Source organism: Trachypithecus francoisi, unplaced genomic scaffold (assembly GCF_009764315.1).
Source record: "Trachypithecus francoisi isolate TF-2019V2 unplaced genomic scaffold, Tfra_2.0 Lachesis_group1, whole genome shotgun sequence".
NCBI lineage: Eukaryota > Metazoa > Chordata > Mammalia > Primates > Cercopithecidae > Trachypithecus > Trachypithecus francoisi.
This window is the reverse complement of record NW_022681454.1, coordinates 125,007,791-125,020,065: the sequence shown is the minus strand read 5'-3', so window position 1 is coordinate 125,020,065 and position 12,275 is coordinate 125,007,791.

Here is a 12,275-nt window from a genome sequence, read left to right as displayed (position 1 = left end):
TGAACAGGCAACCTATAGAATGGGAGAAAATTTTTGCAACCTACTCATCTGACAAAGGGCTAATATCCAGAATCTGCAAAGAACTCAAACAAATATACAAGAAAAAAACAACCCCATCAAAAAGTGGGCAAAGGATATGAACAGACATTTCTCAAAAGAAGACATTCATACAGCCAACAGACACATGAAAAAATGCTCATCATCACTCGCCATCAGAGAAATGCAAATCAAAACCACAATGAGATACCATCTCACATCAGTTAGAATGGCAATCATTAAGAAGTCAGGAAACAACAGGTGTTGGAGAGGATGTGGAGAAATAGGAACACTTTTACACTGTTGGTGGGATTGTAAACTAGTTCAACCATTATGGAAAACAGTATGGCGATTCCTCAAGGATCTAGAACTAAGTGTACCATATGACCCAGCCATCCCACTACTGGGTATATACCCAAAGGATTATAAATTATTCTACTACAAAGACACGCACACGTATGTTTATTGCGGCACTATTCACAATAGCAAAGACTTGGAATCAACCCAAATGTCCATCTGTGACAGACTGGATTAAGAAAATGTGGCACATATACACCATGGAATACTATGCAGCCATCAAAAAGGATGAGTTTGCGTCCTTTGTAGGGACATGGATGCAGCTGGAAACCATCATTCTTAGCAAACTATCACAAGAAGAGAAAACCAAACACCGCATGTTCTCACTCATAGGTGGGAACTGAACAATGAGATCACTTGGACTCGGGAAGGGGAACATCACACACTGGGGCCTATCATGGGGAGGGGGGAGGAGGGAGGGATTGCATTGGGGAGTTATACATGATATAAATGATGAATTGATGGGTGCTGACGAGTTGATGGGTGCAGCACACCAACATGGCATAAGTATACATATGTAACAAACCTGCACGTTATGCACATGTACCCTAGAACTTAAAGTATAATAAAAAAAATAAAATAAATAAATAAATAAATAATAAAATAAATTTAAAAAATACTCTGAAAGCATGATTTTAGTGGCTGCATAGTGTTGTTCCCAAATAATAAAGTTTTTAATGAAACTGCAGGAAGCTCTGTAGCAGGACGAGAACCCCTCAGACACCAAGTTGTGGAAGGAAAGGGCTTTATTCAGCTGGGAGCATCGGCAGACTCATGTCTCCAAACACCAAGCTCCCTGAGTGAGCAATTCCTGTCCTTTTTAAGGGCTTACAACTCTAAGGGGGTCCACGTGAGAGGGTTGTGATCGACTGAGCAAGCAGTGGGTACGTGACTGGGAGCTGCATGCACTGGTAATCAGAACAGAACAGGACGGGGATTTTCACAGTGGTTTTCCATGCAATATCTGGAATCTATAGATAACATAACTGGTTAGATCAGGGGTCAATCTTTAACTACCAGACCTGGAATGCAGTGCTGGGCTGTCTTATTGATTTCACTTCTGTCTTTTCTTTAACTCCTACTTTTCCTTTGCGGCAGAAATGAGGGGTGGTCTCCTTCCTTATTCCCCCATATTAAGAACCTCACTCATTAGTGGGAGTTCTCACTTTCATCCTCACTACCCATGTCTTCTTGCAAGACAGATCGATAGTGATTGATTTAGTACACTTGTGCTGAAGCATTTTGGTGAACTAAGGTAACGATTAAGCTTTTTATTTGAAGAAGTACAGGTAGCAAGTAAGGGAGCAGTAAGCAGCTTCCTATTACTATTATAACTCCTATTATAAGAGTTTTAAATCCTCCTAGTGCTGGGAACCATTTTCCAAACACGGCCCCAGGATCAAATCCATGTCACACTTGCATGGGCACATCTGCCAGTTTTGTCATATTTCTAACTATGTCTTCAACTACTTGCCCTTGATCATCTAAGTGTAGACAGCAATTAGTAAGGTTAAATTTCCTACAGACCCCTCCTTCAGCTGCTAGCAAGTAGTTGAGAGCCGAGCTATTTTGATAGATAGCATTTCTCATCTGAGGTTCTTGCTGGGCCAGAATAGTCAAGGCTCTGCTGGTTTTATTAGTGATTATTTCTAAGACAGCTTGTAACCGCATGATTTGGTAGAGCATGCAAATGGGGATCTGGTATCCCCACAAGCCATCTTGTGCCCAAGTAGCAGGCCCATAGTACTGTATGATTCTTTCAAGGGGCCACTCATCATATTTCCAGTCACCTATAGATATGTTTCTCTTTTCTTGGAAAGCATAGACTGGGAAAACTAGAAGTTTGCCTGTTTTTATGGGCACTAGGAAAAAGGATGGGTTATAGCACATATCAGGCTGGTCACTTCCTGGGCTACATACCTTGTATAGTATAGCATTATACAAACAAGTTCCTTTTAGAGTCCCGGTACACTTATAATAACCATAAAATAATAGGACTGTAGCAACCTTTCGTCCTACCTTAGTGACTTGATGTATATACTGAGAATACTCCTCAGTCTGAGGACTCCAAGGTTCCAGATTCAAGATACCTATCCAGTCTTACTGGGTATCTCTACCTGACTGTTCCTGAAACTTCAAGATAACTTGCTTCTGCTATTATAGTCTGTTAGTGAGCTTCTATACTCTCCTGACAGGTCTTCCTGCATTTCATTGTTCTCATTAAATGTATGATTCCTGTTCATCTAAAACTCTAATTTGGCCTTGTTGCTTCCCTCCTTAAAGGCCTTCAGTAATGACCGATCTTCTAAACAAAAAGACAACGTTCAGGGCCTTCTATACCCACCTCTTCACCAGTTCCCAGTTCACAGTGTGCTACATAAAACCACTTCCAACTTGGTTCTGGGGTAGCTTCCAGAATATACCCTTAGCTACTTACTCCATTCTTCAGTCTGGATTATACTCTTCCCCACACTCAAGGAAAGGATGCTCAATTGTTTTTCTTTTAACAAAGCACTATTCAATGCCTTTGAAATCCTACCTGGGGAGCTCTTTGCTCCCTTTCACTCCCTGGCCTCCAGCCCCACCTCCCCCACCACACAATTCCTTGCTAATTTGCTTAGTCTTAGAGACTCAGTCTCAGACTCAATGTCCCCAGACTGAATTAGGGAGCCCTCATTCTGTACTTTCATAATATCACAGGGCTACTTTTGTGTCATTGAATTTACTATGTTGTAATTATCTGTCTCCTCTGATAAGCTAGGGACGGGATTTATACTCATTTTAGGCGCAGTGTTTTTCCCAAACTTAATATACTGCTGGCTACACAGTGTTTGATCAAAATATTTTTGTTAAATGAATTGATAAAATGAGAGGGTAGACCAGTAACAGTAGTTTTTACACCAACCTCCAAGGAAACATCAATGTCTAAGAGAGCCTAGGGGCTGCATTAGAGCAGTACCTCTTTTCCTGTTTGTTTTTTATTGGGTTTACAATTAAGAATTTTAAGGGTTTTTATGCTACCAAAAAAAAAAAAAAAGTTAGCAAGCCACGGGACTCAATGACCTCTGATACCTTTTCAGTTGATTTTTATTTTTGTTTTGTTTTGAAACGGAGTCTTGCTCTTTTTGCCCAGATCAGAGTGTAATGGCTTGATCTTGGCTCATCGCAACCTCTGCCTCCCGGGTTCAAGAGATTCTTCTGCCTCAGCCTCCCGAGTAGCTGGGATTACAGGCATGCACCACCATTTCTGGCAAATTTTGTATTTTCAGTAGAGGCGGGGTTTCTCCATGTCGGTCAGGCTGGTCTCAAACTCCCAACCTCAGGTGATCTGCCCACCTCGGTCTCCCAAAGTGTTGGGATTAGAGGCGTGAGTCACTGCACCTGGCACCTTTTTGGCTTATGAGTACTATTCAAGGGCAGACCCATGCAGTCATAAATATCTAGCATAGCTCAATGACTGCAAAATACAGATTTGTCTTCCTGACAACTTGATGAAGGTGGAAACCACAGTGCAACCCTGACCTGAGTGCCTATGTAGTCAAAATTGTTCTGCAGCAACTGCAGCTTAGGCATCATTGCAGGAGGGGAGAGGACGCCCAATTGTTTTTCTTTTAACAAAACGCTATTCGATGCCTTTGAAATCCTACCTGGGGAGCCCTTTGCTCTCTTCCACTGTGTCCCTGGCCTCCAGCCCCACTACCCCCAACACAGAGGCACTCCTTGTTGTTCCTATTCTATTCCAGTTGCAATTTAGAAAAAGACTAGTTAAAATGAGAAGATTTAAATTTGATCTTCCCAAAGACAAACTGCAATGTAGTGAGAGTACAATGAAAATGGCCCAACCTGACAGGCTTTCCTGGGAAGCAGCGCCTTTTTAGTAAGGAAAGACCTTTCGCCTTTAAAATAGTGCTAACAATGAGAAAGGAAAACAAAAGCAAGATAAGGTAGACAAGGTAGGAATAAGTAACCATTGTTAAGTAAAAAAAAGTAAGAGCAAGCATTTTAATTCCTTCTGTGTTTCAGAATCTGTAGTGAAAAGCAGGCCCTTGAGGGGATCTGCTGCTTTGAGCAAGTTCTTAACTTGGCTGAGCCTAATTTTCCACGTGCATGGAAAAGGACTAGTTCTAAGTATTTTTAGATAATATATAATTGTCTTATTTAAAATAATCTGAATAACCCTTTGTTAATTATACTGACAGTCCTAAATCTGAAAAATAATCACTAGCTTTCCCACAGTTAATCTATCAGCAACATGGTAGTGATGTGTTTACATTTAGTCCCACAGCATCGATGCAATATTAAAGTTTAGCAACAATGCCAGGAGTCACCGTTTCCACATTTATTAATATTCTTACATGCCCAACTCACAACTCATTAGGACTATGGACTCATTGCGGGGGGGTTATCCTGAAATCATTTGCATGACTTGGTTCATTTGTAAATGAAATATCAGAGATGGAAGTGAGAGATTACATTGAATTGTGAAAACACCTCATTACTGACCATCTTCACTGTAGAACAGTAGAATACATTGTGCATGTTAGCTATTTTTAAATTGGAAGCAAAATTGAAAATGCCAGATGATGGCAATGAGTTCACCAGTGTGTTTCCTGTTTAGCTTCACTAATTTGTTTGCATTGTTTTATTATAGTTGGCCGCCTTTCAACCATCACGAAATAATTCAGAATGACTTCACAAGCCACCTTGTGTTAGGCAAAACTAGTAATTAGAATGGCTAAATACATTGCAAATATACTGTTGAAAGATTTTCCTCAAATGACTGGTCAACTGAGTCTTAAAGCAAATTAAAGCTTCAGTCATCCTAAATTTTTAAAATCAGTGCTCTTTGGAAATAGACGGGAAAAAAATCAATCACTAAACTCATTCTTGAGCAGACAGAATTTAGTTCAAATTGGAATCTGCTCATGCTGGTTATTTTTATATCAACTTGACCAGTCTAGGGTGCCCAGGGGTTTTGTCAAACACTAGTCTAGATGTCTCTGTAAAGATATTTGTAGATGTGGTTACAATTTATAATCATTTGACTTTAAGTAAAACAGATCACCCTCCATAATGTGGATGGGCCTGATCCAATCACTTGAAGAACTTAAGAGCAAACAGGTTTCCTGAAAAAAAAAAAAAAAAGCTGTTCTTCCTCAGTATTTCAACACAGAAGCCCTGCCTGAGTTTTCAGCCTGTTGGCCTGCCCTGCAGATTTTGGACTCAAGAGTGCAGCATCAGCTCTTACCTGAATTTCTGGCCAACCAGCTCTACAGATTTCAGACTTGACAATCACGTGAGCCAATTCCTTTAAACAAATATAGACAGAGACATATTTAGATATCTATCATCTCCTCTTAATTCTGTTTCTCTGAATACCCTAATATACTATTTCGTTAGTAGTACTCTATAAGATTTTTTAAAGTTTTACTTCACTTTTGTAATAAAATAACAAAACCCTCTTCATTCAATACTTAATACTTGATCTGATATGGCCACCTGGGCTTCAATTTCTGCACTATGAAAGACATTTCAGCCCTAAACTGTAAAACATTTACCAGTATACCTCCCAATATTCCAGATAAAATCTGAAATATCTTCTCATCTAATTATCTAAAATAAGATTTCATAAGATGTCATGAGACTGACCAAGAGGAAAGATGAAATGATTAATACTTCTGATTTCAATGACACCAAAGTCTCTGTGACATATAGGTTGAGGAGCATAATATAATAATTGTATTTAGAACCACTTATATTGACCTCAAGATTGATTTTTTAAAAATATTTTAAAAGTAATTGTAAATATATTTAACAACAGAAGTAACATGAATTCCTTCTCTTTGGGGATGCAGGGACCAAAAAACCTCAAACATTGCAGCTAATGGAACGTTTGAATTAACCCTGCCTCATCTCCAATTCCTGATTGCTCTCCAAAGATGACCATGATTTTCGGTTTAGTCTGTATCTTTCTGACCTTATTTTTCTTTTTTTAAAAACCATTTTGATCTTTTAACATGAATTTGAATTGCATTTTATGAATAATAAATGATTCCTTACATCCCACACCAAATATATTTCATTATTACTGTTCGTTCCTTCAAATCCTTTCCCCATATACAGAAGCAAATGCCACAATTAATTATGTGTGTGTGTATGTGTGTGTGTGTGTAATAGAAATGACATATATATATGTCTGTATGTTACCTGCGGCAAATCTGTACAAGTCTGCAGCAACCTCAATTCTTGTCTCCTCAGAAGAAAGAATTCAACTGAGGGACATAAGGCAGAGAAAGAGAACAAGGTCAAGTTTTAGAGCAGGAGTGAAAGTTGATTAGAAAGCTCTAAAGCAGGAACAAAAGGAAGGAAAGTACACCTGGAAGAGGGCCAAGCGGACAACTTTTTGTTTGTTTGTTTGACATTTTGACTTGGGGTTTTATATGTTGGCATATGTTTAGGGTCTTCTATTCCTTCTCGCCTAATTCTTCCCTTGGAGAGGAATGGGTGGGCTGTCCGCATGCACAGTGGCTGCCAGCACTTGGGAGGGGATCATGCACAGTGTGTTTACTGCAAATGTATGCACGCTTACTTAAGGCATTCTTCCCTTTCCAGCCAAATGTCCCTAGGAAGTCATATACCAGTTAAACTCTGCTATTTTGCCTCTTAACGCACATGCTTGAGCTCACTCGCCCAACTCCTGAGATCTTATCAGGAAGCTGCTGATCACCAGTTTCAGGTTTTTTCTGTCTACAGGGAGACTGACTTTCCCTGGTGCTAAGACCAATTATTATTTTAGAGAGACTGTTAACAACCACCTGACCATCACCTGATGGTCATCTGACATTCCTGGTGTGTGTGTGTGCCCGGAGCGGGAGTGCAGGGGAGCCCTTTCCTGCCCTGCTCATGTCTGACTTGCTACGTACTGTAACATGTATATATAAAAAACACTCAATTGTTAAGTTTAATAACAAGCCAAATTATAAACATTGCATCTCTATACAGAACAAATCTATCTGATGTTTGTTAAGGAACATATGAACTCCTGAAATCTGGGATATTGGATAAATATAGTAAGAAGAAGCACAGCTGAGAATCAAAAAGGTGACAATTCAAAGAAAATTACAGGTTAGTCTTGTGAAAGGAAAATAAATTCTTGGGGCCCCAGAATCACTAAGCTAAAGGAAAAAGTCAAACTGGGAACTGCTTAGGGCAAACCTGCCTCCCATGCTATTCAAAGTCACCCCTCTGCTCACTGAGATAAATGCATATCTCATTGCCTCGTTTGGAGAGGCTCATCAGAAACTCAAAAGAATGCAGCCGTTTTTCTGTTATCTACCTATGACCTAGAAGCCCCTCCCCACTTCAGGTTGTCCTGCCTTCACCTCGAGTTGTCCCACCTTTCCAGACAGAACCAATATGCCAATGTACATCTTACACATATTGACTGATGTCTTATGTCTCCCTAAAAATGTATAAACTCAAGCTATGCCCCTACCATCTTGGGGACATGTCATCAGGATCTCCTGAGGCTGTGTCACAGGCATGCGTCCTCAACCTTGGCAAAATATACTTTCTGAATTAACTCAGACCTGTCTCAGATTTTTGGGGTTCACATTTTGGTAACCATGAAGGGATTCTGAGTGGAGATGCCCCCGACCTTTGATGAATCTCTTATTAGTGCTTGGCACCATCACGAGCTAACTTTATGGCTCAAACAAATAGGACAATTTGCTGAGGTCTGTGGTACCCCCTCCATTGAATCCCTGGTCTCCTAAAATCTGGTCGAGATCTAAAGTTTATTTTGCCGCACAACTCCCTTCTTTTGGAGTTTTACTTGCTTCCAAGAAGGAAGGCAAGATTTCTTGTTTCGATGATGATGAAAGCCAGGTAACTTGTTTCTGGAGTTTGAGCTTGCTCCCAGCAGGGAAGACGAGTTTGAGGATTTTTTTGTTTTTGTTTTTGTTTTTTTTTCTGCTTCTAGGATAATAGAAAGCAGTCTTCAGCCTGAGACCCATTCCTAGGTAAATAGCTGAGTCGGGGTTTTGTCTTGGCTAAAGTTTAACAACCAGCTGGTTTTAATTTCTCCTTAACATTAGAGCACTAGGTGACCATATTGTTGAGTGTTGTTGTTGTTGTTCATTTCAGTCTTTCTTCTATCAGATTTGACCAACTCTAGCTGATTTGGCCAAATCCAAGTGAGAATTCCAAATTATGGGTAACAAAGCCTCTCAATTTGGCCAAAATTTCTCACAGCTGCAAAAGGGGAAAAAAAAAATCCCCCCAAAAACCATGCACTTGGTTTCTGTGTTTGCTTCCTATTTTAGAAAAAAAAAAAGAAAAAGAAAATAAATGTTTGTTTACTTTTCTTCCACCCTATACCTCCTTCCGCCTTTGCCATCTGCAGTACCAAAAAATCTAGAGAAGGCTTCTAATTACTTGAACCCCTTTAAAGAATTCAGAACAAAGGTGCCACTCAACCCTTTGGGGTGTTCTGTTATCTTTGTGGAGTTTCAAGAGTCATGGGCAGATTCTTCTTAGGTCTAAAGCTCTGTTTTCCTATATTGCATGACTTGACCTCTTTGGCTCTAGGGGTACCAGAGATGACCTTATACTGTGAGAGGAATTGACCTTGGCATATGTAATAGCGGACAAGAGCTACCAAGCAGGGGTGGCTGAACACAGTTTACAGGAAGTGGTCTTGGCTGGCCTTTTTTGTCTCCCAAGAAGTTGTTCTTTAAGCATCCTAATTCTAGTTCAGAGACATATTCTAAAGGGTCTTCTCTGTTGCTTTTTCTCCCAAAATAAATCTCTGTTCAGCTTGTCTGTGCACATTTGCATGAGGAACTAAACTGTTGTTCATAGGTAAATGAGAGACTGAGTTTTTTCAGCTCCAAAAGGAAAGGGCATTTGCTCTTCCCAGCCAAAAGGCATTCCCTGGGTAACCGAGGGCCTCATGGGAGGCCTGGGGGTTGACCTCCTGTGACATGCAGCAGCCCCACAGGGAAATTCCAGTAAAAATTAATGTTAAAAAAAGAGTCATCCAGGAAACGCATGTAAGAGTTGATCACCTCACGTTTTGAGCCCTTTCAGAGGTGATAGACCTTTGGAGAGAGAAAATGAGACATGTAAGAGGGCAGAAACGGCTCAGTGGTGACACACTGTGTGTGTCCACAAACAGAACACATTGATCCACCACACAAAAACCCTAGGCCACCCCTCAGTTCTTCCCTTTTTTTTTTTTTTTTTTTTTTTTGAGACAGAGTCTAGCTCTGTCACCAGGCTGGAGTTCAGTGGCATGATCTTGGCTCACTGCAACCTCCTCCTCCCGGGTTCAAGTGATTCTCCTGCCTCAGCCTCCCAAGTAGCTGGGATTACAGGCATGCGCCACCATGCCCAGCTAATTTTTGTATTTTTAGTAGAGACGGGGTTTCACCATGTTAGGCAGGGTGATCTCGATCTCCTGACCTCATGATCCACCCACCTTGGCCTCCCAAAGTGCTGGGATTACAGACATGAGCCACCGTGCCCAGCATCAGTTCTTCCTTTTAAGAAAAAAAAGTGGGAAACAAATAATCTAAGAATGAAGAGAAAGCAAGGAGAATGACCCCCTTTCAAGCACTCTGTAGGTTTTATGACAACTCTACTTGCCAGAGTTTATGTAAAATGGAAGTAATATGGTCTTTGTGCACCTTTACATTAAGGAAAAAGAGCCCTGCAGTTGACCTAAGTTCTCTTTTTCTCTATTTTTCTTTTCTGCCTGCTTTAAATCTGCTGTTATTTTTCTATTAAGATAAAAACCACTGTTTGGATCCAACAGGTTCTTTTTGCAAGCCAGTGAATTTGATTTATCTCATGGCTAAAGTTCTGAAATAAAAGCCGTAGGATCTTTGTGTGTGTGTATTTGTGTGTTTGTGTATATATTAAAAGGCCTTTATAATTTCTGTAATTTTATGTTTAATTGGCAATTAAATCCATTTTAGTTTTTCTCTAACACATGATACTTTTTCTCTTTGTACTTTATGAGGTGTATTTTGCTACTTGATTTTCACCTGAGTTGTTTCCTTTAATATGCAAATTTAAGGCTATTTAGCTGACAACTGCCTAGGGTAGTAAAGCAGGTTATCAATAATTTGAAAGTCTAAGATAGAATAAAAAGGTTTTTATGACTCTATAAGATGTACTTCTATTGGCATGCCTAATATGTCCATGTATTTACATGCTGTGTACACAATGTTTAACTACTGAATATATACAAAAGACCTCTAATTAATTGGCTTAAGAAAACAAAAGTGTCTGAATAAAATACTTTATCAGGAAAAAAGAAAAAACTAGTCAAATGCTTTTTCAAATTTAAATAACTCAAGTAAAATCTTTAATAAATAAGCTATCTTTGAAATTATTGGTAAAGTAATATTAGAAATGTCTTAAGAATTGCCAGCATACATTTTTGTTTGCATTTATTAAACAAACAATTTCATCTTTATACCTGCCAAATCATCTAAGGTGTCAAAATTTGGCATAGGGGTTACAAAACTAGAAACCCAGCCCAAAACAGAATGATCTCTGCTTGTGTAATCTATAATAAATAAGACATTGATATTCATTTAAGAAAAATAGCTACATCTTGAATTTAGTAAAATTACCACAACTTCTAATCTTGTGGCTTTAGGCAATTTAGTCCACAGGTAGTAAGGTTTGTTTTGGGAAGGGACTGTTACCATTTGTTTCAAAACTAAACTATAAACAAAGTTCCTCATGATAATTTAGAATCTACAGTTATATTAAATTAAATAATATATATTTTATTATTTGAGTATTTTTTCCAATAAAAATATATTTGTAGGGAAACATTCTTTCTAAAAAAAAAAGTGTTCATTTTAAAAAGGTTAACAATTTTTGTCTAAATCAAAGCTTATATAAATTTTATGTATAAGACAAGGTAAAAGGAACCAGGAAATAAGAGAGATGTAAAGAAAGTTATAAAAATAAAGAGGTGGTTTTTTGAGGGGGAAGAAAGCTTAAAGAGAAATAATTTTATGTGAGAAAGAATCTTGTATGGTAGATTTAGTCCTAGAATAAAATGACTACTGTTGAAGAAAGAAGGATGTTCAGGACAAACCAGAAAGTCCAAGCACGTCATGAATGGTCTGTGTAAGTCACAAGAGGATTTATTTTAAAAAAGCAAAAACTTGGCCGGGCGCGGTGGCTCAAGCCTGTAATCCCAGCACTTTGGGAGGCCGAGACGGGCGGATCACGAGGTCAGGAGATCGAGACCCTCCTGGCTAACACGGTGAAACCCCGTCTCTACTAAAAATACAAAAAAAAAACTAGCCGGGCGTGGTGGCGGGCGTCTGTAGTCCCAGCTACTCGGAGGCTGAGGCGGGAGAATGGCGGGAACCCGGGAGGCGGAGCTTGCAGTGAGCCGAGATCGCGCCACTGCACTCCAGCCTGGGCGACACAGCGAGACTCCCTCTCAAAAAAAAAAAAAAAAAAAAAGCAAAAACTTTTATCAAGCTGTCTATTAATTAAAGAGAAATTATAATTGTCTTTCTAGGGATTATGCTTGAGGCAAAAAAAAAAAGAAACTTACACACTAAATAATTTGTTGGAACAATTAATTTTTTTAAATCCAAAGTTCAACTTTCATTGCATCTCTCCATTTTTAGTTTTCTCTCCCCTTTTAAAGGGTACAAAATAGTAACACTCTCCTTCAACTCATTTTCAGTTCATATAAGTTTTTTTCCTCTAGTTCTGTTTGTTGTGGCCTGATGATAAAGGTCTAAAGGAAATGTTTTCTTCCAACATAATATACTGTGCAGTGCAGAGGTCTTTTCTTTTTTCTTTTGGTAACTGGCCCAACAGATTTTACGGTTTACCAAAAC